The sequence below is a fragment of the Myotis lucifugus genome, unplaced genomic scaffold, assembly GCF_000147115.1.
Source record: "Myotis lucifugus unplaced genomic scaffold, Myoluc2.0 scaffold_53, whole genome shotgun sequence".
Classification (NCBI taxonomy): Eukaryota; Metazoa; Chordata; class Mammalia; order Chiroptera; family Vespertilionidae; genus Myotis; species Myotis lucifugus.
Genome location: NW_005871101.1, coordinates 5,723,799 through 5,751,394, shown reverse-complemented (window position 1 = coordinate 5,751,394; position 27,596 = coordinate 5,723,799).

The following is a 27,596-nucleotide window of genomic DNA, read 5'->3' as shown; positions in this document are numbered from 1 at the left end:
TTATTTAAGTAGTTCACGACAAAGAAGCTCAGAACGTCAGACTTATACAGAAAATTTGGACTTTCACAAAACAAATGTAGCACATCAAGTTGGTCCAAGTTAATTTTTTGTGTTTGGGGTGAGATCATATAATTATTTCCAATTCAGGACTGTTGTAAGCATGGAATCTTGTTTGGCGAGTTAAGGAAAGTTTTGCGAAAGTCTTAACTTTATAATGGTTTGCATAAGCACCTTATCTTCATTATATCACTCAAGGGGAACAATCTGGATAGCTTTAGACAAAGCTACTTGTCTTAATACACAAGATTTTCCAACTTTTATTAAAGTTTTTACAACTTGTAGTAAATAATAAACTTGTAGATAAAATCTCTAGAGCCATAATTATATTTTCATTGGTTTTGGTTTTTATTCTGATTTAGTGGGCTCAGGAGAGACCACCAAAATTGTTCAGTAAGTCACAGCTCCCACAGGATGAGATTCTATCCTGTTGACTGGAATGTAAATTAATTCACTTGAGCCATGGAGTGTTCACCTGCAGTGCAGTGCATCTAGCTCTGCATTATGGTGTATACATTTTTTAATTTATGAATTATAAAAAAGAGAATTTACATTTCCTCATATTTTTATGTATTTGCATTGATTTTTTTATTCTACACATTTAGAAACTAGTAGCTATATAATTTAAACTTATTATTTCAGCTACTTACAATGAATCAGTATTTTTATGTTTGTCTGTTTAAAAATTTAGATGTAAGTTAGTATCAAACCATCATTCAGATATGAAGATAAGCTTATACATTGTCTGAAATCTTATCTTAAGAGAATACATTAAGTAAATGACTGAAATTCTTCATAAAGAACACTAAAGAGAATATCAGTGTTTTATACACAAATTTGGAATATTTGTAATATTTGAGATTTTTATTTTTACGGACATCTTATATGAAACCAGTGTTTGAAATTGGGCTTTTCTAGTAAACATTATAGTAATGAATGTATATGAAAACAAATTGTAATCAGTTAGTTTAAAAACACTTTCTATATGCTTTATGTATATTACTTCATTTAATTATCACAAGTCTACAGGTTTTTTGTTTTGTTTTGTTTTTAATATCTGACTTTTAGGTAAAGGGCAATGAGATACAGAATGAATTACTAATTGCCCACGGTCACATAGCCAGGAAATGGTAGAGCCAGACTTCAGGCCCTGGCAATCTAACCTCAGAATCAACAAACTTAAACTACATGCTACTTTTGAAGTTGAAATTGTCTGGAAGTGGCAATGAAACACTAAGAGAATACTAACAAAATTATCTCCTTGTCTAGAGACACACAGAGTATAAAAGAATGAAGGTCCTCTTCCCCTTAAGAAAGCTTCAGTGGGGGTGGAAATGTCAGCTTCAGGCAAGGACAAGAAGGGAGAATTCTGTGAAGAGTTTCAGATTAAAGGAGGTTCTTCTTAAAATGAACAGGGGTTTCAGAGATCAACATGGAAGTGGTTGAGAGGGCACACGTCATTGTAGGCAAAAGAATATTAGTTTTGTAAGATTTTTAAGGTGCTATTATCTGGGTTTGCAGTGTCAGCTTGAGTGGAGATATGCTGACACCCAGCCGAGTACAGCACCTGCTTAGGATTCTAAGTAAAATACTGAAGCGCTGTGTTGTTGATCCTGAAAGGTCCCTCCTCTGGTGACTGGGGACTACCTCTCTTGGCTAAATCAACAATGGCAAGTACACGGATATATATTGTATTTCTATGTACTTATTTGCTTATTTAATTTTATTATATTTCTCTTTAAAAGTCTTGCCTTGTTATATATGTTTAATTGCATAAAAATTAAAGATAATTACAAGAATATGTGTAATATATGTAGGCCCACTATTCAAAAGTTTTATGTCTATTTCAAATTGTTCACCCTCTCTTTTTAAAGATATAAAAATTTACAGATACAGTTGAAACTCTCTAAATTCTCTTTAAGTGCTTTCTATCCCAAGAGAAAAAAAACACTATTTTTAATTTGATGCAAATCAAAACTCTTTATAACTCTATAAAAGAGTACCACATACTTCATTTAAAAAAACCACTAAATACTTCATTAAAATTTATGCATATTATATGAGTAATTTTACTTTATAACAAATAGAAATATTAATGGGATAAATACTGTAATAAATCATTGGGTAAACACTGTTAAGTACAGTTAAAGAGCTCTAGGGAGAAAATTATAAAAAATAACTGATTCATCAGAGAAGATTTGAATAAATAGAATGATATTTATGTTTGTTAATATTAAGGCTCCATGTTGAAAATGTTAAATTCCCCAAATTAAAATATAATAATTTAATTACAATAAAAATTCCAATACTTTCTTGGGGGAATCTTGATAAATTTATTTTAAATTCTTATAAATGTGTAAAAGTTCAGATCACGATGCTCAAGACAATTCTGAAAAAAGGAATGACATTGAAGGCAGTGGGACGTTTTCACAATAAATCATTGAGTATAATTATTTTCTACCTTGGTAAACATTGACAGTTGTGTTCCAAAATAATGTATGGTAACTTGGTAAAAAACAAACAAACATAAAAACAGCTGTGGGGATTTCACACTGCCACACAGCGAATTGCATGCTAGAGGGTTCTGGATCCTCACAGGGAGTTGCACACCAGAGGAACTGTGAATGTGCTCCCACCACCCTGAGCAGCTGAAGCAGACAACTGAGGGACCAGATCTGTGGGAGAAGGGGATTCAACTCAGAGCAGAGACAATAAAGGCATGAGACTCAATGCAGACCAGCCTCTGGGCTAATGATGTCCAGACCATTGGCCTGATAGGGCCTTCAAACTCTCAATCCCCAAACAGGATGCCCTGGACCAGAAAGAGAGAGCAAAAATGGGGAGACAAAGAAACACCCCCAAGGAAAGAAAAAGGAGGAATCGCCAGAAAAGGAACTAAATTAAATGGAGGCAAGCAATATGTAAGAGAAAGAATTAAGAATAAGGGTTATAAAGTTCCTAAACAGGCTGAATGAGAAAATCAACAACTTCCATGAGAATCAAAAGGAAATAAAAAATAATATAGCTACAATAAAAAACACAATAAAAGGTTTCAACAGTAGACTAGAAGAAGCAGAAGTCCTAATCAGTGAGTTAGAAGAAAGGTTGAGCAACACCCAATCTGAAAAGCAATTGAGGAAAAAGGTAGAAAGCAGGAGAGGTTTAGGGAGCTTGGGACAACATTAAATGAAGCAACATCCACATAAAAGGGGTGCCAGAAGGACAAGAAGAGGAACAAGGATTAGGAAACCTAACTGAAGAAATAATGACAGAAAACTTTGGTGATATGGGGAAGAAAAAAGTCACATAAGCACAGAGAGTCCCAAACAAGATGAATTCAAAAAGACCCACACCAAGACACATCATAAGTACAATGGCAAATGTTAATGACAAAGAGAGAATCTTAAGGGCTGCAAAGAGAGACAGAGAGTCACCTACAAGGGATCTCCCATTAGATTATCAAGTGATTTCTCAACAGAAACACATCAGGCCAGAAAGAAATGGAATGAAGTATAAAAAGTGATGCAAAGCAAGAAACTGAATCCAAGAATACTTTATCCAGCAAGGCTCTCATTCAAAATTGAAGGGGAAATCAGGAGCTTCACAAACAAAAAAAGGGTGAGGGAGTTTATTACTACCAAACCAGCAATGCAAGAAATGCTAAAGGGAATTTTATAAAAAGAAGAAATAGAAAGAGAAGAAGGAACACAGGAATAAAGAATAAAAATGGTTACAAACAAGTACTTATCAATAACAACCTGAAGTTATTAATAAATAGATTAAGTGCTCCAATCAAAAGACATCGTTTGGCTGTGAGGATAAGAAAATATGAACCATACATATGCTGCCTATAAGACCCAACTCAGAACAATGGACTCACACAGACTGAAAGTGAAGGGATGGAAAAAATTTTTCCAGGCTGCCCTAATCGGTTTGGCTCCGTGGATAGAGCATCAGCCTGGGGACTGAAGGGTTCCAGGTTCAATTCCGGTCAAGGGCATGTACCTTGGTTGCGGGCACATCCCCAGGAGGGGGTGTACAGGAGTCAGCTGATCGATGTTTCAAACTCTCTATCCCTCTCCCTTCCTCTCTGTAAAAAATCAGTAAAATATATTTAAAAAAATTTTTTTCCAGGCAAATGGAAGTGAAAAAAAAAAAAGTTGGAATAGCAAAAGCATTACTTATATCTGGCAAAGTAGACCACAAAGTGAAGGCCGTAACAACAGATAAGGAAGGTCACTTCATAATACTGAAGAATCGGCACAACAAAAGGATATAATTCTGGTAAACATATATGCACCCAATGCAGGAGCACCCAAATACATGAAAAAATATCTGGAAGATATCATGGGAGAGATCGACAGCAATCATAGTAGGAGATGTTAATATCCCATTGATATCACTGGATAAATTTTCTAGAGAAAAAATCAACAAAGAAACAACAATCCTAAATGACTCTCTAGATCAGATGAAATTAATTGACAACTTCAGAACATTTCACCCCAAAGCTACAGAATATATAGTCTTCTTAAGTGCATCTGGGATATTTTCAAATATAAGCCACATTTTAGGACTCAGGCTAAATCTCTACAAATTGAAGAAGATTGAAATCATATCAAGCATCTTCTCAGATAAAAATGGCATAAAATTAGAAATCAACTACAATAAATGCAATGAAAAAAATCAAATACTTGGAGGCTAAATAGCATGTTATTAAATAATGAGGGGTTACCAAAGAGATCAAAAAAGAAATTAAAAACATCCTGGAAACAAATGGCAATAAAAACACAACAATCCAAAATCTATGGGATCCTGTGAAGGCAGCCTTGAGAGGGAAATTCATAGCTCTACAGGCCTACCTCAAAAAATAAGAAAAACTGGTAATAAGTTATCTAACCCTAAAGTTTAAAAAATTAGAAAGAGAGCAAAAAGAGAAGCCCCGAGTAAGCAGAAGGAAGGAAATAATAAAGATCAACATGGACATAGACTTCATAGAGACAAAACACACAAACAAACAAACAAATAAAAACAAATAAACAAAATACAAAAGATCAATAAAACCAAGAGCTGGTTCTTTGAAAGGATAAACAAAATTGATGAACCTCTAGTCAGGCTCACCAAGAAACAAAGAGGGAGGACCCAAATAAACAAAATCAGAAATGAAAGAAGTGAAGTAACAACTGACCCCACAGACATACAAATGATTGTAAAAAAAAAAAAATACTAGGAGCAACTCTACTCCAACAAACTGGGTAATCTATGAAATGGACAAAAAAAAAATACAGTACTAGAAAAATACAATCTTCCAAAACTCAATCAGGAAGAATAAAAAAACCTTAGTAGGCTGATAACTATGGATAAAATTGAAGCAGTAATCAAAAAACTTTCAGCAAACAAAAACCCTGGTCCAGAAGGCTTCACAGGGGAGTTTTATCAATCATTCAAAGAAGAACTAAAACCTATCTTCCTCAGACTATTCCAAAAAATTCAAGAGGAGAGTACATGTCCAAGCTCTTTCTATGAAGCCAGCATTACCCTAATCCCAAAACCAGATAAAGACACTACAAAGAAAGAGAATTACAGGCCAATATCCCTGATGAACATAATACTAAAATCCTCAACAAAATTCTAACATATCAGATCCAGTATTACATTAGAAAGATCATACACTATGACCAACTGGGATTTATTCTGGGGATGCAAGGCTGGTACAATATCCACAAATCAATAAAAATTATATATCCCATAAACAAATTGAGATACAAAAATCACATCATCATATCAATTGATATAGAGTAAGTATTTGACAAAATCCAACACCCTTTTTTGATAAAAACTCTCAGCAAAGTGCCAATAGAGGGATCATACCTCAAAATAATAAAAGGTTATATGACAAACCTATAGCCAACATCATACTCAATGGGCAACAACTAAAACCACTTCCCCTGAGAACAGGAACAAGACAGGGATACCTAATCTCACCACTCCTGTTTGACATAGTACTGGAAGTGCTGGCCAAAGTGATCAGACAAGAAGAAGAAATAAAATGTATCCAAATTGCCCTAACCGGTTTGCTCAGTGGATAGAGTGTCGGCCTGCAGACTGAAAGTTCCCAGGTTCGATTCCGGTCAAGGGCATGTACCTTGGTTGCGGTCACATCCCCAGTTGGGGGTGTGCAGGAGGCAACTGATCGATGTTTCTCTCTCATCGATGTTTCTAACTCTCTATCCCTTCCCCTTCCTCTCTGTGAAAAATCAATAAAATATATTTTAAAAAAATGTATCTGAATTGGAAAAGAAGAAGTAAAACTGTCAATATTTGCTGGTGACATGATATTGTACATAAAAAACCCTAGAAACTCCATCAAAAAACGATTAGACTTAAAAAATGAATTTGGCAGTGTAGCAGGATACAAAATTAATACCCAGACATCTATGGCTTTTTTATACACCAATAATGAACTCACAGAAAGAGAAGCTAAAAGAACAATACCATTTCCCACTGCAACAAAAAAAATTAAGATACCTAGGAATAAACTTAACTAAGGAGGTAAAAAATCTGTACTCGAAAAACTACAGGACATTGAAAAAAGAGATAGAGGAAGACATAAACAAATGGAAGAATATACTGTGTTCATGGATTGATAGAATCAACATCATTAAAATGTCCATACTACCCAAAGCAATCTATAGATTCAGTACAATCCCCATTTAGATATCAATGGCATATTTCACAGACCTAGAACAAACTCTCCAAATATTCTTATGGAATAAAAAGAGACCCCAAGTAGCCGCAGCGATCCTGAAAAAGAAGAACAAAGTTGGAGGTTTCACAATACCAGATATCAAGCTAAATTACAAAGCCACTGTTCTCAAAATTGTCTGGTACTGGCACAAGAATAGACATATAGACCAATGGAACAGAGATAACCCAGAAATCAATTCAAGCTATTATGCACAATTAATATTTGACAAAGGAGGCAAGAGCATGCGATGGAGTCAAGACAGTCTCTTCAATAAATGGTTTGGGAAAATTGGTCAGATACATGCAAAAAAAGAAAGAAAGGAAGGAAGAAAGGAAGGAAGGAAAGAAGGAAGGAAGGAAGGAGGAAGGAAGGAAGGAAGGAAGGAAGGAAGGAAGGAAGGAAGGAAGGAAGGAAGGAAGGAAGGGAGGAAAAAAACTAGACCACCAACTTACACCATACACAAAATTAAACTCAAAATGAATAAAGGACTTAAACATAAGATGGGAAACTATAAAAATATTAGAAGAATCCACAGGCAGCAAAATAGCAGACATATGTCGTACCATATCTTTACCGATATAGTTCCTAGCACAATGGATACTAAGGACAAAATAAACAAATGGGACTACATCAAAATAAAAAGCTTCTGCACAGCGAAAGAAACCATTAACAAAACAACAAGAGAGCCCACTGCATGGGTGAATATATTTGCCAATGTTACCCCTGACAAGGGTTTAATCTCCAAAATTTATAGGGAACTCATATGACTTAACAAAAGGAAAATAAACAATCCAATAAAAAATGGGCAAAGGACCTCAATAGTCACTTTCAGAAAGAGGACATAGGAAGACCAAAAGACATGAAAACATACTCAAAGTCACTAATAATCCAAGAGATACAAATCAAAATGACAATGAGATATCATCTCACACCTGTCAGAATGGCTATCATCAACAAATCAACAAAAGGCAAGTGCTGGCGAGGATGTGGAGAAAAAGGAACCCTCGTTCACTGCTGGTGGGAATGCAGACTGGTGCAGCCACTGTGGAGACAGTATGGAGTTTCCTCAAAAAATTAAAAATGGAACTCCCATTTGACCCTGTGATCCCACTGCTAGGAATATATCCCAAGAAATCAGAAACACCAATCAGAAAGGATATATGCACCCCTATGTTCATAGCAGCACAATTCACCATAGCTAAGATCTGGAATCAGCCTAAGTGCCCATCAGCAGATGAATGGATTAGAAAACTGTGGCACATCTACACAATGGAATACTACACTCCTTGAAAAAAGAGAGAACTCTTACCATTCGCAACAGCTTGGATGGACCTGGAGAGCATTAGCTAAGCACAATAAGCCAGTTGGAGAAAGACAAATGTCATATGATCTCACTCATTTGTGGAATATAATGAACAACAAAAACTGATGAACAAAAATTGATCCAGAGACATAGAAGCATCGAACAGACTGCCATTCCTTGGAGGGAAGGCTGGGGAGGATGAAGGGGGCGGGGATAAAAGATCAATGGAAGGACTTGTATGCATGCATATAAGCATAACCAATGGACACAGACAGTAGGGAGTGAGGGCATGTACTGGGGGTGGGAGTGGCTGGGGAGAGGTCAATGGGGGGAAAAGGAGACATATGTAATACTTTAAACAATAAAGAACTTAAATAAAAAAAACCAGGTCTGATATGTATTCCAGAGAAGACATTTTTATCAGATATATATGTTTGTTTGTTTTTATTTCAGAGATGAAGGGAGAAGGAGACAGAGGTAGAAACATCAATGATGTGAAAGAATCATTGATCAGCTGCCTCCTGCATGTCTCCCACTGGGGACCAAACCCAAAACTGGGCATTGGCCCTGACCAGGAATCGAACCATGACCTCCTGCTTCATAGGTCAACACTCAACTATTGAGCCACACTGGCAGGGTAAGAAGAAAGCATTTTGATGTTGGATAAAGTGCTTACGTTCTTGTTAAGAGGTATCAAGTTAAAGGTCTTAGATAATATGTTGTTTCCTATTATGTATTTTTAATTATATTATTCGGTATCTACCCTTTTCTGCTTAACTTGTCTCTGAATGTATTAGAAAAAAGTTCTGCCTAGGAGCTCATGTTCGTAATGGCTAATGCCCTTTGGCAAATGACTGATACACTTAACTTAAAAAAAATCTATAACCTCTTGGAAATATTGCTTCAGAGAAGTTGAATTTAGATACAGTTATATTTTGCTTTGTTTTGGACTGTGCTACTTCTTTCTTTCAGAAGAGTAAAACAACTTACTCTACCCAAGGGTTTGAAGAACTATAGGTAGTTGAAATATAACTTGATTTTGGAACTTTCTAATGATGAAAGTCAAAATTGTAGACCAAGTCAAAAACAGATAGAATTTTAAGTATTCTTAAATCTTACTATAAAATAGCCCATGGAAAATATGTGCTTCCATTGGTGCATTAGTACTATTTTTAAATGTCTAAATGGTAGAACAGAAGAGTGGGGTAGGGAGGGAAGAGAAGAGTGAGAAAAAGAAAGAGGGAGATTGTGTAACAGAAGTAAACTTATAATTAGGGTGCTTGAATACAACATTATCAAATGGAGAATCTAAATTATATAAATAAATTCATTTATCAAGAAAAGTACCCCCAAGAGTGTTTTAATAAATATCTCAATGCAATGTGAATGGTTGATATCCTGCAGGACTTGAGAGAGGAAATTAAGAGCTCACAATACATGCATTGTCAGAATCAGAAAGTCCTTTGTCGTGAACGATTTTACATCATATGTTCTAAATTTATCCAGAAATAGCCATGGCATTGACCGTTACTTGTCACTGAAAAGTATAATTTAACTAAAGAAAAAAAAGGGGGTGTGTGGGGGACTGAAAAGGACAAATGTTAAAAGGACAAATTAACTCATACAATAAATGAATTAATTAGATGATGTTATAGTTATTCAAAGACTCTTTAAAAGATCATTTGTTTAGTTTTTTTTTTTTACTTATAGATAGACTTTTTGTGTGTTCTGACGATAAAAGAAACCTATTTCAAACTTCAGAAAATGTATGATACCTTAAATAACAATAGCAAGAAATGTTTCATGCACATACAATCTGGACTCTCATATGAACAAAGAAGCATTCTACTTATTATTTGTTGACCAGAAAAAAAAAAAACACATGAAGAGTGATGCTTTTATATAAACATCACTAACTAAAGTATATAAATGTTTTTCTTTGAAATGAACTTCATCTAAAAGGCTAAAAGATGTCAGAAACAGAGATCACAACCCGCTGGCCCCACATAGACCCTAGTGTTGTGGGTGTGTGGGTGAAAAATCCTGTTAAAGTCATCTTCAATAGTTCACCAACATTGATTTTCAGGAAATAATTATATATAGCCCCGGGTTTTGTAATGGTAAATATAAATTTTTAAAAATCCCTGGTTAAAAAAAAAGAGACTTCTTTCCTTGCCTCTTTTCTCTCAACGCATTTCATTTAAAAATATTATACATTCTTTCTGTCCTGTGGACATGCAAAAACCTAATTAAGCCTGTCTGAAACTAAACCTCTTCTCAGTTTTACAGACCAGAAAAGTCTTTGTCAAAGACCCAGGAGCCATCTCTATAAAATGTAATCACCCCCCTCCTCCCCCCCCCCATCTCTTAGTTTCTATGGGAGGGTAGGAGCCTAATTTTAGTGAGCTCCTTGTTCCAAAATTACCATCTGTCATAAAGATATGAGTTTATTTTCTTTTTAATAAAACTGATGAACTAACCCAAATGGTCATCCCATTTCCAGATGAATTTAGGATGAACATATGTGACAAATGGTGTTATTAGTTCTTCTTATTTGAGGATTAGTGATTGTTTTTCTTGAGAACACATATAATGGTTTATATCTTCTTAACTATAAGAAAGCGTGAGAATCCTTTCTGACTGGACAATCTCTTAGATTGCTTGCGATATGGGTAGTATTTGTTCGAGAGCTTGCTCAGTAATAAAACTATTTTCTTTCTCTTCTACCTTTGTGGGAAATTTATCTGGGTTGGGAGGAATTTTTGTTTTTAATTATATTTCCCTAACAGTGTGTAACAGAGGACTTGACATACAAATACCTATTAATTTACTGAAGATATTTTAATAATAAAAAACAAAGCTAGCTCCTAGCCAGTTTGACTTAATGGATAGAGCCTGTGAACTGAAGGGTCCTGGGTTTGATTCAGGTCAAGGCCATGTACCTTGGTTGCAGGCTCGGCTTGGGCCCTGGTCAGGGCATGTGCAGGAGTCAACCAATCAATGTATTTCTCTCACATTGAGATTTCTTTCTGTCTTTCCTTCTGTCTTCCACTCTTTCTAAAAATCAATGCAAAAATATCCTCAGATAATGATAAAAAAAAAATAGTTCAATCTTTATCTACCCCAAAGAGAGGCAAATAAAATATCATTGAAAAACAAAGAAGTAGCCAATATTTATGTAAAGTGTTTTCTCCTACACAATAATTGCATTTGCGTGATTTTTTGTTTTAACTTTTTATTTTTCATTTAATATCAAATTTATTGTGATCTCAAGGATGAAAAACAAAACAGCAACAAATGCTTCTGTTCAGGGTAGAGCAGTTAAAGAAAAATAAGTGATGAAAATGTAAAAGAAGGAAAGTTTTCTTTGGCTGATATAATTATTAAATTGACAAAAGACAGTTTAACAGGAGAAAAAACAAGTTTAATTTTATACATACACAAAACTCAAAGATAAGGCTCAAATAAATGACCAAAGCAAGCAGCTATTATACTGTTTAGACAGATAAGCAATACATTTTTGAAGAATTGACAAGACAAATAAGTTCGAGTTTGGGGTAGTAAATTAGGTAAGAAGTAACAAGTTTGGTTCATACTGCCTTCTTGGCCCCAAAATTCCCATCTCTGGTGACGAGGATGTTTTCTACCCTCATGGGACAGTGGGATAACTTTCACATGGAAAATGTATTTCCTGCTTTCAAGGGGACAAAGAGGTAAGGGTGTCCTTCTTGAACCAGTATTTCTTAAGTAACTTTAATTCAAAATGATCAATATGGCCCGGCCGGTGTGTCTCCGTGGATTGTGCATCATCCTATGCACCAAGAGGTTGCTGGTTTGATTCCTGGTCAGGGCACATACCTGGGTTGCGGGCTCAATCCTCAGGAGAGGGCATGCAGGAGGCAGCCAATTGTTGTTTTTCTCTCATAGATGTTTCTACCTCTCTCCCTCTCCCTTCCTCTCTCTAAAATCAATAAAAAACATATTAAAAATGTTCAATATGCCAAAGTGGCACTTTTTTGGGTGGTATATTCTGTTCTCCTTCAGAAACAAAAGTACTATTTAGATTTTGAAATATTAAGGAAATGTCTAAAGGGTAATGGAAAAGTTGGAAAATAAAGCAGCAATGGTTTAAAAGCATTAGATACAACAGACTATTCATGGTACTGGAATTCTTAAAACGTCTCTGGAAGAAAATAATTCATAAATGTAAAATAAGGTCATAGGGGCCAAAGGATAATGAGATAATAAAATAAATAGTGCAAGAAAAAAATAGGATAAAATGACTAAGTTGAGCAGGAACCTTTATGAGGACACTGAACTTGTGAAAAAAAATATGTAAGTGTAGATAGTTGCATAGCTGAGCAAAACTATATAATCATATGGGTTGTATAATGGTTAAGATGAAATCAATAATTAGCATTCAGTTCTTTACCATCAATTATCACACATTCTATGCATTTTCTTATACTGATTTAATATACAGGTTCAAGGCACAGGAAAACTAAATATGAAAAAAAAATGTATGAAATGCATACTTAATTTTAACATTTTTTCTTGAGTACCTACAAAGGTGAGGTGCTAACAAAAGACAATACAGTCTTTGCCTTCACGTGTAAAACTGTACTTAAAATAGACATTAGTCTGCTAGATATTTAAACTGAATATAGTAAATAATTATAGAGGAAAAAAGCCTATTGTGACCACTGGCCATCATAATGTAATTTGGGAAATTTTAATGGTAGCACAACTAAAGGCTTAACCTAGCAATAGCTCACAACAAAAAAAGCATGGTTACTAACAAGAACAATAATCAAGCAAACAAATTATAAATGAGCACTAACTTTGAGCAAATCTGCTTCTCTGTGAAATCTCCAAGATGAGTCACTTAGGAAACTTACAATAAGATTAAGGAACTATAGTAACTTAAATAGATTTTAATAAGCCAGTTCATCTTTAACAAAATATTATTTTGCTCTGTTAAAATAGTTTTATCTGTGATCCTTCTTTCAATAATATTTAATAAAGTAACACCTAACTAGACGTTTAAACAGTATATTAAAGAATCTCACCTGTTTTCTACAGTAAGGCACATGCAATGTAGCAGGCACATGCATTCACGGAGCATGTGATGTAATGCTAAATGGAATGAGGGGACGGCTTTGCTAATGATTATACATCTTATAAAAGAGTGTCAAACCATGTGGAGTTTTCTACTTTACAAAGCCTGTTCTGATATCATTATCTCTTAAGATAAAGTGGACCTTCAGCTGCCATCATCTTATGTTACCGACAATATTCTATTGTTACCGACGGGGACTGGGCTGGGAGCAGGTGAGTCCAGGTGATTCGGAGAGTATGTTCATTAAAGTTGGGGACAGTGAAACAAGGAAGGACTTGGGGTCGAAGAAGCAGCAGGAGAGAGCCTAGGTTGTGCTCCACTTTGGCTCCCTAGAAGAGTTATAGGAAAGAAGTGAGGCAAGGTAGGGCTGAGTTAGCTCACTAGAAAATCAGAAAAATGGAGGGCCTTGGAGACAGGTCCAGTGGGTAAGCTTGGGAGCAGCTGTGGCTGCCCGCTGCTCTCCTGGTGGCAAGTCTCGTGGAGACCCTTAGAATTTAGGAAAGAAAGTAAAGTCACCTGAGGAAACGCATGGGTGTGTTCCAGAAAGAGTTTGTGCTGGGTCTTTGTCTTGAGATTTTTTTTTTATCTTTCTTCTGTGGGCAAGAATCTTAGGGGAGTTTTCAGCAGAATATTCTTCATCTTTCCAGGTTTATTTTTAATATGCTGATGCATCAAAATGAGGGTATAGAGGAGTTTGGGATCATTCTCTGGTCGATTTCACTGCTTTACTTTTGGGTCTGTCTGGTTCTAATAGGGCTTTTGCTATTTGTTTCCCTGACTTCATCTGTCCTTGAGTTTGGCTGGCACAAATGGCATTAATTGGGTCTCTGTTACCTATGTCCCTGACCAGGGTGATTTAAGCTCTTTATTCTCTGGTGAGAAATGAGAAGCATAAACCATTTACTCTCAAGTGCCCATAGTTAGGAAAGATAAGGTCTTGTGATTCACTAGCTGGCTCTAAATTGTTCAAATTGTTTGGCTTTCTTTAAATGTCTTCTCTCAGTTTTCCCATTCCCCTTGCCAAGGAATTTTTTTAGCTTCTTACTATCCTGCCTCAATGTCCATGGCTCACCTTTATAGTTTTCTCAGGCTGTGATGTTCACAGAAATGATGTGCACTAGAGAAATCTTCTGTGAACTTGTTCAAGTTTTCTATTTAATGTGCATTTAAAATAAATTTCAGTTTCTTTTACATGGTAAGCTAAATTTTTTTAGTCACTTCATCTCAATGTTGCAGGAGAGTCCATAGAGCGATCTTAGTGTACAGAGACCATACAGGTGGAATAAACAATTTAACTCATTTCAATGTGTATGAGATTGTTTTATCGTTGCACAGCAACTGTGATAAACACTTTTGATAGAAGAATAAAATGGCACAACCACTTTAGAAAACTAACGTATATCCTTTGCTCCAGTAGTTCCACTCCTATGGTTACAGCCAACAGACTTGCTTATGATTACCATAAGTCATGTACCAGAATGTTTATAACAACAAATAAGAGAAACAGCTTCAATGTCAATAAATAGTAAAATGCATTAACAATTTTTGCAATACTGGGTTGAATCCCATGAGGCAGTGGTTCTCATTTGGAGGCAATTTTCCTTTGGGGTATTTGAAAACGTCTGGAGACATTTCCAGTTGTCACACTGGGGAGTGCTATTGGCTTCTAGTGGGTAGATGTCAGGATGCTGCTAAATATCCTACCATGCTACAGGACAGCACCTCTTATAAAGAATGATCTAACCCCAAATCTGACCAGTGCAAGATTGAGAAACCCTGCTGTAGAGCTATGAAGTAAACTACAAATAACCACATGGATGAAAGAATGCAGACACAGAAGAGTTTTATACTAAATAATAATAATATTTTAAATAACTTAGGAAGAACAAGATGACAAAATTAGATTGCATTTTACAGTAAGCTTGGCTATTATTTTATACTAGAGGCCTGGTGAATGAAAATTCAAGGGGGTCCCTCATCCTGGCCTGCGCCCTCTTGCAGTTCAGGACTTCTTGGGGGATGCCCAGGGGAGAGGGCCTAAGCTGGCAGTCAGACATCCCTCTGGCAGCCCAGGAGCCTACAGGGTATATCCAACTGACAGTGTAGGCCCGCTCCCCACAGATAGCGGGCCTAAGCCACAATCAGACATCCTTAGTGCTGCCAAGGAGGTGGGAGGGATTCCCTCCACCGCCACTGCGCTCGCAGCTATCAGCCTGGCTTGTGGCTGAGCAGAGCTCCTGCTGTGGGAGTGCACCAACTACCAGGGGGCAGCTCCTGCATTGAGCGCCTGCCCCTGGTGGTCAGTGCACATTATAGCAAGCAGTCATTCCTGGTCATTCTGCCTTTAGGGTCAATTTGCATATCACCCTTTTATTATATAGGATTTATAAAACTAACACTGCCAGATTACCTTTCACTTTGGGGCAAAAAAAGAACAGAAAAACCCTTATGAACTATGTAGATTATTTTGTTTCCAAATCCATGCTATTTAACCTTGATTGGGTCTATAATGCAGCCTAGAAATCCTTCTACGCTTGTCCTATCAGCTGCCTCTCCTTTTTCTCAGCAAAGCATTTTCATTTGTTCTTCCCTTCTCTTAACTCTCAATTCTACCAGGGCCCTTAGTCAAACTCTGAAGATTACTTCATTGTCTACTCTTTACAACTAGGATTGTCTATGAAATTCAACTACCAAACTTGAACTATTAGCTGTAATTTCATTCATCTTGTTCTTTTTCTTTCCTCTAAAATAAAATAGGAATAGATTTTCCTACTCTAAAGGTAATCCTTTCTCTAGGCCACCGAAAATTTATCTTTTGCTCCTAAGGTTCCACACTATGTATTACTCATCTATGTTCTATATGTATCTTCAACTTCTTTCTCTAGTATATTCTTCTCATAGCATTTAAATATGCTCATCTCTCTGATATTTACACATTGTCTTTGGTCTCTAGCTCCCCTGCAATGCCTACCATAGCCTTCTCCAAACTCCTTCAAAATGTTGATTTCTTTTGTGTCCGTACCTCTTCACTCCCACTCATACCACAATTTACTGTTAGATGGATTCATTTCTCACTTGTACCCTGGTACTAGTATGTGATATCACATATATCTTTATTTTTGAGATATACAATTTTAGTTTTATCAACTCATTTAGTCATTTAAAAATATTTTTATTGATTTCAGATTGGAAGGGAGATAGAAACATCAATAACGAGAGAGAATCATTGATTGGCTGCCTCCTGCACACCCCCTACTGGGGATAGAGCCCACAACCAGGGCATGTGCCCTTGACCAGAATTGAACCCGGACCCTTCAGTCCACAGGCCAATGCTCTATTCACTGAGCCAAACCAGCTAGGGCTCACTGAGTCATTTTACATTGTATCCCTCCTTCTTTAAATACTTCCATGTCACAATATCCCAGGTTCCCCTATTATCCTGCTACATTTGATCAGGTTCTTTGTAGAATATTCTTCCTTCTCAATCTCTTATTGTATTTGAGTTTTTACACATCCTCTAAGGGCTCAATTCCCATAAATTCTAATGATTACAACTAGCTAGCCAAATAGTACTAATTTAATGAGCTTCAGACTCATGCACTCAAGTGAATATCAAATATCACACAGTTAGCTTAGGATCAACATGATCAAAACTGACAATAGTTTGTCCTTTGCCTCTCCTTACATCCATCCTACCTCACAAAATACCATTATCATCTACATCATTGTCAAAAGCAGAAACCCAGTATCATCTTTGTGTCCTTCTTTTCCTCACTTTGCACAATGAGCAGAACTCCAATTCCTAAATTTCTATTGATTCTACTTTCTAATTATATTTTAAAATCATCCACTTATCTCCATTTCCTCTGTTGCGTTCTTAATTCAGGTAATATTCTTTCCCTTTGACAACTTAAAAGGTCTCTACCAAACACTTTCCCATATTTCCCGGGCTATTCTTTTTCTATATCGATTCAGCATAATTTTCCAATACACTAAATATGTCATGTCACTCCTTAGCTAAACACTCATAAATAAATTTCTACTAGTAGTAGGAGTAAGAGCAACTTCTTAATATGACTAAAATGTATGCACCCAAATTGATATATTGTTAAGGGGGAATCACAACCCACGGGAAAGTGTGGTTCCAAAGAGCATAGTTGATAGCAGTTACTGGGAAAATAATTCTCACCAATTTGGGATTCTTCAGTTAAATCAGTAATAGGATTTTGTTTTTGTTCTCTCTCTCTCTCTCTCTCTCTCTCTCTCTCTCTCTCTCTCTCTCTCTCGTGTGTTTGTGTGTGTGTGTGTGTGTGTGATCAGTTTCCCTTCAGGTGTGAGAGTAATTGAATTGGTCTGATAATTGAGCAGAGAAAGGAAGTCACTTTTTGTCAAGAAAACTTTTGTGAAGGACATTATCCCTCTCTAGAAAGGTAGAAAGGAGGAGAAGCCCATGGCAGACCTCACTCCTCAGATCTGAGGGAAGGGATTTTCCAAGAAGTTTGGCCAATATCTTTTTATGTGGTGCAATAAATACGGAGACAAGTTGCATATTGATGGGTCTCATTGCTAACGTAGGAATGGCTCTGAGACGACAGAGATGGATTATCTGAATGATCAGGAAGAGAAAGTACAAGAGCTGGCCTGTTTCACTTCCCACTTCATGAAAGGTGAAAAGATAGACCCCCAAGTCCACAGCCCCCTAGCTATGGAAATTCTCTATGCCTAAAGACATTCATTTTAGATTTTTTTAAAAAGAGATAAATCACCTGTATCTTGGACTCACAGGCCTACAGATTCTTAATAGCTGTTCCCGTTCAGTGAACTTTTCTAGAAATACTGATTGAACATTACTTATGCCTATATTCATGGAAAGATTATATGAAAATGCTTTCAATTTTTAGTCAACAATATAAAAAGACAGTTTAAAAGGAAATACCCATTACTTAATGAACTTATCCAGTACTACTTGACTATAAACTTTTTTCCTCTCAACAAATCTCATTTATGAACGTAGCACTTTTGCTCTTTCTTCATGCCTTATTTGAAATACTCTCTTCTGTTGGAAGTTTTCTCTTCTTCTTCCGAGGAAATGCTATTTTTCCCTCCCCTGAATCTCCATGTGTATTTTTCAGTTCTGTCTCTCTGTTGAGCTTAACACACTTATTTCCTGACATTTGAGTTATTGTTCTGAATATGTTTCTTCCTCTATCAAATTATAAACTCCTTAAGCCATCTTCTTTTAAATATTAAGCCACAGCAGGCTAAGCTATTGTCATATTAGTATCCCTTCCTCCCCCACCAGTGAGTTGATGTGGTTATAATGTGACATCTTTAATACATAGTCATTATACACACATGAACCACATATATAGCAGGTGTCATATTTAAATCCCCCATTTAGCTTTAACTGGTACGTATTTTATATAAGTAAATAAAAGAATAAAGACATAAATGAAAGAATTAAAAAATTCAATGAAGAGTAAAATATTTCCAGCTGGGTGAATTAAAATAAAAACATTCATATTTTATGGTGATGCATTTAAAATTTTTGTATATGTATAAATAGAAAATGCAAGATTAAGGTTTAGATACTAATACTGATAATTTATCACCTGTGCATGCTATAATTGGGTTGTTTAAAGAAGGCACATTATAATCCCATTAACTCACTTCAGGGTGTTTAATGTAACAATGCCATACCCTGCTGTGTCTTATTACTTAAATGGAGTTGCAATTTGGTTTTCCTGCTGACTATTCAATTGTATTTTCTAGACAAAGACAAATAGTAACTTATATCAAATGATTCTTGTTTATCTAAGGAGAATATTGATCAATACCATATGATCTGAAGCCAGCTACCACTTTTTCTCTAATCACACTGCGTTTGAATAAGAGTAAAGGTATTTGGCATTTTCACATAATGGCTCAATTTAATTTAGAGTACATTGAACAGCTCTGATTTGCTGCACTGTGAGATTTTGAGTAAACAGTCTAGTTGGGTAGCATGATATTTGCCTAACACTTTGCATATTAGATAAAACATCACATTTATTATTGTATTTAATTTTCAAGAGAAAGAATATCATTAGCCATAATGACCCATGAAGAAGGAAGGGCAGATATAATTAATCACAATTTATCATTTTAGATACTGAATTGTAGAGATCCAGGACTCCAACAGTAATGTCTCCACAATTAACTCTGTGCATTTGGACTGTAGAATATTATGCTACAAAATTACAACATTATTCTTGATCTTCTCATCTTGCTGTCTAAATCAAGTTGTAGCCTATATAATAAAAGGGTAATATGCAAATTGACCAAATGGCAGAACAACCGGTCACTATGATGTGCACTGACCACTAGGGGGCAGCTCTTGCATTGGGTGTCTGCCCCCAGGGGAAGCTCTGCTCAGCCACAAGCTCGATGGCTGGAGATCATGGCGGTGGTGGCGGGAGCTTCTCCAGCCTCTGCAGCAGTGCTAAGGATGTCCGATTGGCGGCTTAGGCCCACTCCCCATGGGCTCCTGGACTGCTAAAGGGTGTAGGCCGGGCTGAGAGGACCCCTGCACCAGGCCTCTAGTCTGTAAATAAAGTGCCCAGCACTCTACCCCACCTTGTAATTTCTTGACCATAACTGAAGGCTATCCACTTAATCTTATCACTCAATACAGAATTCTGGAAATTCAAAAGTTCAAGACTATGTGTATGTACAATTTCTTGCCTCACAGTTATCGTATACCTTTAGTTCTACTCTGTTCAAGCCCCTAACACACTCTACTCTCCCTGTCTTTTAACACTCTCTTAGTTTCTCTTATTTCCTTTTAGGACAATGCCATACAGTATCTCACTTAATCAGTCTCTAGCCAAAACCATGAAACTATTTTCCCTCTTGCACTGGTGTACTCCACCTTGCAATACCCTGTGGCTGTATGTGGAACCATCACATGGGTTGATTCACTTGAACCTCATGTTCTGGGTCCTCATTGGGTCCTCATTGCCGTTATGCACTTCATGATAAACCTAGGGGTGCCTCTCCCTCACTCCCCTCGGTGTTTGTTAAAAACTCACCCTTACTCCCAGGTTTTTCCCCTTCCACCTTTTCAGGAGCTGCCTTGGTGATTTTATTTCAGAGAGAAAAGGGAGGCCAAACTTGAGGTCTTCCTTACTTCTTCAGTCCCATATCTGCAGGTTTATTTGCATTCCAAATAAGTCTTACAACTATTTTTTTTTCTCTCACTTAAGTAAATGGTTTTTATTCATCTTGCTAAAGTTTCACCTATCAGCTGGTTTCATTCTCTTGTGCTTATATTATCTCTTTTTACTTACACCTTTAAAGTCACCTTTCATATTCACTACTAGAGACCCAGTGCACGAAATTAGTGCATGGGTAGGGTCCCTAGGCCTGACTGGCGATCAGGACCAATCTGTGGAGTGACAGGCGTGGTGATCAGAGGGCCCCTGCTGGCACCCACCTTGGCTTGCCTGGGTCCTGCAGGCTGGAGGCAGCTCCTGCATTGAGCATCTGCCCCCTGGGGGTCAGTGTGCATCATAGTGACTGGTCGTTCTGCCAGTTGTTCTGCCGTTCAGTCAATTTGCATATTCAGCTTTTATTATATAGGATATATATTAAGGACTTTTAAATGATGGAGAATAAAAACTGTCATCATTTAATGTGTCTATTGCTAAATAATTAATAAACCTGACAAATTGGGGGGGGGGGATAAAACAGCAATAACAAAAACCTCCTGTGAGTTCTTTTATCTTTCTTCTTCACTCTCCTCTTTTCCTCTTATCTTCTCTTCTCCTTCCCACTGACTCTTGGATAAAGCTCTTTTATCCAGTCATGTTTTTTTCTAAGAAAGCTATAATTCCATATGTCTTTCTATTTTATCTCTCCTGTCATTGTGGGGCTGATTAATGCCATTCACTGTTATCAGTTCTTCCCCTTTCTGCCCATTGGTAGGATTGCATTTCTCTGCCTCCGTAACTTAGGTGTGTCGTGCCTTTCCATTGAAATGCATATCAGAGCTGTCAGTGCCTTTTCCTCCCCTAGGATCCCTTTGCCATGTTAGTGCACAAAGACTCTTGTGTTTTCACTGCCAGAATTCAGATCTGTGATGTTCCTTGGACTGCTGGAGCCCAAAAAGCCTTGAATTTCTTTTAATCACCACAGTGGGAACCCCACAAAGTAACTGACAAGTAGAGGTATAATAGTACAGGTTCTGTGCCCACATGGTCAGAACAAGTTTCAGAGTTGACTTGCCCAGTCTCCACAGCTACCCTGATGATGGAGCCAAAATTTCAAGGCACTTTGCTTGATATTGCAACATTTCTTGGCTTCATTTCCTTTCAGTCCCACTTCCCCATTCTGCTAGTGCTTTTTATCTGTGAACACTTACTACTTATATTACTTTCACAGGAACCATTAGCTCAAGTGCTACTTCTGAGGAACCCAAACTGAAAGGAAATGTGTGTGGAATTGACATGTGTCCTATTCGGGCTAAAGGAGCCCCTGTATGATTTGTCACCCACTTTTTTTTCTCTACTGTGGCAACTGGCAATAATCCAGACAGTGACTGCTCTGTTGGCCTGGAGCCTAGAGTGAGGAGAACATGGAGCAGAGTCCACAGTTAACTCATGATGGCCATGCAACATGAGAGAAAAATGAAACTTTGTCATTTAAAGCTGGTGAGCTATCCTATTATTTGTCCCTATAGCATGATCTAGTCCATCCTTATGCTAGGAACATGAGTTCACACTCTTGTATCAAATTATATATTATCAGGATAGGCTAGGATGTGCTGTGGCAATAAATTACAAAATTTGGCCTAGCCGGTTTGGCTCAGTGGAGAGAGCGTTGGCCTGCGAACTCAAGGGTCCCAGGTTCGATTCCGGTCAAGGGCATGTACCTTGATTGCAGGCACATCCCCAGTGGGAGGTGTGCAGGAGGCAGCTGGTCGATGTTTCTCTCTCATCGATGTTTCTAACTCTCTGTCCCTCTCCCTTCCTCTCTGTAAAAAAATCAATAAAATAAAATAAAAAAATAAATTACAAAATTTAATTGCTTATAATGAGAAAGATTCACTTTTTCCTTTCACTGTGCTCTTGTTCCATTTCCCAGTCCTCAGCTTGGCTTTTCCATTCTCTGTGATTTTTTAAAAATATATATTTTTATTGATTTCAGAGAGGAAGGGAAAGGGAGAGAGATAGAAAAATCAATGATGAGAGAGAATCATTGATTGGCTGCCTCCTGCATGCCCCACACTGGCTGCCCGGGCATGTGCCCTGACCAGGAATTGAATTGTGACTTCCTTATTCACAGGTCGATGCTCAACCAGTAAGCTATACTGGCCAGGTCTCATTCTCTATGATTTTTATCCTCCTTTCACTACCATCTATAACCTAATGACTCCTGGCTTCAGCCAGAATAATCTATAACATTTATTTGCCTCCAACATTTCAGGTGGCCACTTGAAAATGCTCCTGATTGAATATATCTGTACTGCTAGATTTTGTGTTTGTTTTTTTCTCATGAACTGCTGATACTTCATATTAATACAACAATTTTTATCACTTTTGTACTATAGTAGCTATTGTCTGCTGAAGCAGAAGAATTAATGCCTGACAGTATTTTTTACAATTTTCAGTGACCCAAATAATGATTTCTTTTTAAAAAATTCAGAGCTATAAAATTTACTCCCGACTACATTGGTGCAATTTCAACATGAGTAAGTGATAACTGTAATATGACAATGCCTGAAAACCTACAGAACTTTCAGGAAAAGTGGGATTTTCATGTTTAATGTGCTGGAATCAGTGGTTACTCTTGTAATGCCAAGAACTACAGCTTTGCCACATTTGCTGGCCTCTTGTTTAGCCTCTCTCTAATAGTTTCTAGTGGCAGGAAGGACTTTCAAGGAATTTGTTAAAGAAGATGTTTGCCTGTTATCTCAGAGAAACATACAGCAAATCTACACAATATTATGTTAGAAAGATTTGAAAGCTGAAATATTGTAAATTTTCCCAAATAGGAACTTATTTCTCAATTCAGTAGTTTATTTGGAGGCACATTCTGCCTTAAAATTGTTTACCTTCCTTTGTTCATGAATTTCACTTCTAGGATCCTATACTAGAAGTGAAATAAATAAAAACACAGTAAGAATATACTGAAAGACATTATTCAGAATAGTCATTATATTGAGGCTCTAGAACCATACTGCTTGCCCATCAATAAAGACAATTTAGGTAAGATAGATCATTATATAAAATTTAAACTTACGTTTATAAAAAAAACTTTAAATATCAGGAGACATACATTTGCTAGGTTATTGAATAAGTAAATAAAAATCCTAGTAGAAATAGAGAAAAATCCTAAAATTTGTATGGAACCACAAAAGACCCAAAATAGCCAATGCAATCTTGAGAAAGAAGGATAAAGCTAGAAGGGGAGGTTGGTAAAGGGTACAAACTTAGGAAAAGTTAACTAGATGAGGGGAATTCTTTCACAATGTATACTTATATCAAATCACAATGGTGTATAGTTAAAATATGTTAAGTTTACCGCAATAAAGCTAAAATATTTTTAAATGTAAAAGAAAGCATAGCACTTAAGCAAGCATGAGGATGAGAATTTAGTCACTGGAACTGACCACTGATGCACTATTAAAAAGAGTGTTGTCCCATCCTTCTCCCCATATTCTCCATGAGGCCACATTCTGGCAGATGCAATAGTGTCATCATCACTGCTTTTGATGTATTTTTTCATAGACTTCTTTCCCCTCTATAACTCATTGCCTCCTTGGTCAACAAGCATTTATTGACTATTTATTATGCAAAATCACTGTGCATATGCTCTGGGGTTTTGGAACTGGGGTAAAAAAACAAGTTTACTGAAAAAAACGAGTAGCAATTATAATCACTGATATTTATTAAACTCACATACACTATTAGTGTTAAAAACATTGTCTCATTTAATCCTCACAACAATCTCAATTTTCCAAAGACAAAAGCTCTTAGAGAAATTTAAATATTTTTGAAGAATTTTAAAAATAAGATATTATTAAGGTATTTTATTTATGAGGTATTCTTATGAAAATTAACTGGGAAGCTGTAGGTTTTTTTCTGTTTCTTAGACTTGGGGTGGAGTTTGTAGGTGATGAAGGTAAATGGAACCAGAGAGACAATGCTATGACTCCTCAAGAGACCCATTGTGACAGATCAGTGAGAGTTTTTGTAAAAAATGGCCATGTTTGCAATTTGCCAAAGACTCTATCAAGACTCTGTACTTATGTTTAGGGTTTTAGAAAAAAATCACAATGGTTATCCTGACAATAGGAAGATTAAAGCTGAGTCTCTCTCCACTCTAGAAGCTGATTCTTGTCTTTCAACCAAAAATATATTAACTGGGTATTTATAGTTTACGTAGCACCCCAGGATCCCAGATTTTATACAACAGTGGATTCTTAAAGCTTCACCAGCATAAATGAAACAGGGAGTGCCTATTTAAGGTTTACTAAATGATCTTTGTCTGAAGTTGTCTTTGCTTTTAATTAAATGTCTTATATTCATTCACTTGTTTTCCTTGGAGATATATACATATACTTAGTTAGCTGTGTATGAAATTGTTTACTATAAAATATTATTTCTACACCAAATTTCCCATTTAAATTAAAATGCCATTTTACTTGAAATAGAGGAATTTTAGTTTATTCATTAAAAATAGATTGAATTGGAAAGTTTATTTTATTTTAATTTACTGCTTAATTTTGTTTCAAACCCATTAAATACTTTTAATTACACTATTAGACTGTTTGTGAGCAAATTCACTGTGAGCACTGCCTGAGGATGATGAGTTAATATACAAATGGAACGTCCCACTGTGCTGGGATACTGTGACATTTTAATGCCAACCAAAACATGTTGGCACTCTGACACTCAGGTTCTTGTAGCATACAGGAAGCTTGCAAATTTCCAGCACCATGCCTAACTGAATAAAGATAGATTCAAAGAACAAAGGAAATAGAGAAGTCAGTCCATTTTCTGATTAATATAAATTTGTTGTTCATATCAAATTTGACCTAACTAGCAATAGCATTGATTCTTAATTAACATTGGAAAACAATTTCTGGAAATAACATTAAAAAAATCAAACAATCAAGAAACAACAACAAAAAAGAGGAACACAAAGAAAAGACATGTTCTCACAAATGAAAATAATTCACATCCTATAAATACATTCATTTACCCATGATACATAGACCAAGAAGTTGTTTTGTTTATTTCCAGAGTAGAAGGAGAGAAGTAGAATATCTTAGATCATGTTTTAGATCATGATACTGTGTTTTAAATTATTTTTTTTAGTCACAGGAATGAAAAGTTTGTTGTTGAATGTCAAATATGTGAGCTGTTACATTTTAAGATTTGCTATTCACTAATTGGCTTGTATATACATTTTGTGTCTTACGTATGTATGTCTTATGGTAAGTCTCTTACATTTTTATAATCTCAGACCCCATCCAACACCTGATTGAAGCATAAATGCCTCCTAACTACCTGCATCTGTTATCATTCTTCCTCCAGTTTATCAAAGTAGTCTTCCTAAAGTTGAGCTCTGATCCCATTACATCCCTATTTTGAATGAAATAAAAAAAACCTAAGGGCCATCACCTAACTCACTGTTTAAGGTTCATGCCATTTCCCCACGGATAAACTGTGGCAAAGAATCAATACAATTGAAATCAGCCTAAATTCACTGTGAGATTCCTTGACAAGTCTGTCACCTGCTGGAAGTGACCAAGTAGAGAATGAGTCACCCTTGGGGAATCTGTGCAGTAGGTCCCTCAAGGAGCCCATGTAAGTAATTTTGGGTTGTAAGAAGTTTAGAGTAACTTACCCTCAATGTGTCCACTTGGATTAGTTTCTAAAAAATCATATCAAAGCAAGCATGGGATTTTCCAAAGTTAGATGATTTTTTTAATTGTTTTCCCTGTGACTGTATAGCAGAGTTTGTAAGGGAGCATGAAGAAGTCTGCCAAGGAGAACACAGAGGCCCCCACTGTGAATTTTAATTATATGCTTTACGGGAGCTTCCCAACATCCTTCTCAAAAAACTTAAATAAATTTTAATTTTTTAATGGATGATAAACAAATTTTGTCACCCACTTTAAAAGTCTTGTCTATTTTTAACATAACTCTACATGTGTCTTATAATTTAGTCAAAATGAAAAACTAGTATTTCTGTTGTAATATCAGATATTCAGTATCTCTACATGTTCAAACACATGTTACATATTTGAACTTTGGTGTAACACTTGGGGTGTAGCACATGTTATATTTATTTACAACTTTAGAACAGCCTTTGTCAACCAGGGTTCTGAGAAAATTAAACACCACTATTTTTTTCAGGTCTCCCAAAGAAGGTACACAGCTAGTGCCACCCTAGATGCATAAAAGATGAGTGAATTTATTATACACAATGGATGCCTCAGGCATTAGAGAGAAATTTTGTCATGGAAACTCAGTTGAGAAGGTCTGTTTTGAAAACAAATTAAATCCAACTTGTGAAACAATTTTCAAAAACAGAAGAGAAATCCAATGTTACCTTTAAAAAAAAATTCTTCTTAGGTCTACAAAGAGGGACTTTTTGGAGAAACAAAGGTTTACCAGATGTAGTCACATTAGCAGTACTTCTTCCCACAGACATTTATACTATCAAAAAAATTGGTGCTGATTCTCCACCTGAAGTTTTCTCCTTTTTGTTTTGTTTTCAATTTTTAAAATGTGGTAAGAACTTTGGTTAATATAGATCAGTGATGGTGAAGCTATGACACGTGTGTCAGAGGTGACACGCGAACTCATTTTTTTGGTTGATTTTTCTTTGTTAAATGGCATTGAAATCTATAAAATAAATATCAAAAATATAAATCTTTGTTTTACTATGGTTGCAAATATCAAAAAATTTCTATATGTGACACGGCACCAGAGTTAAGTTAGGGTTTTTCAAAATGCTGACACGCCGAACTCAAAAGGTTTGCCATCACTGGTATAGATTTTAATTGCATAATAACATATTGTTAACCATAGGCACGATGTTGTACAGCTGATCTCTAGGCCTGATTTTATAGAACTGAAACTTTATATCTGTTGAATATCAACTTCCCATTTCTTCCTCCCTACAGTCTTTGGCAACCCTATTCTGCTCTCTGTTTCTATGGGTCTGACTATTTTATACACCTCATATAAGTGGGATAAGGCCGTACTTGTTTTGGGGACAAATTAAAAAATGTCAAAGGACTTGAATAGACATTTCTCCAAAGAAGACATACAGATGACCAACAGGCATATGAAAGGATGTTCAACATCACCTACAAG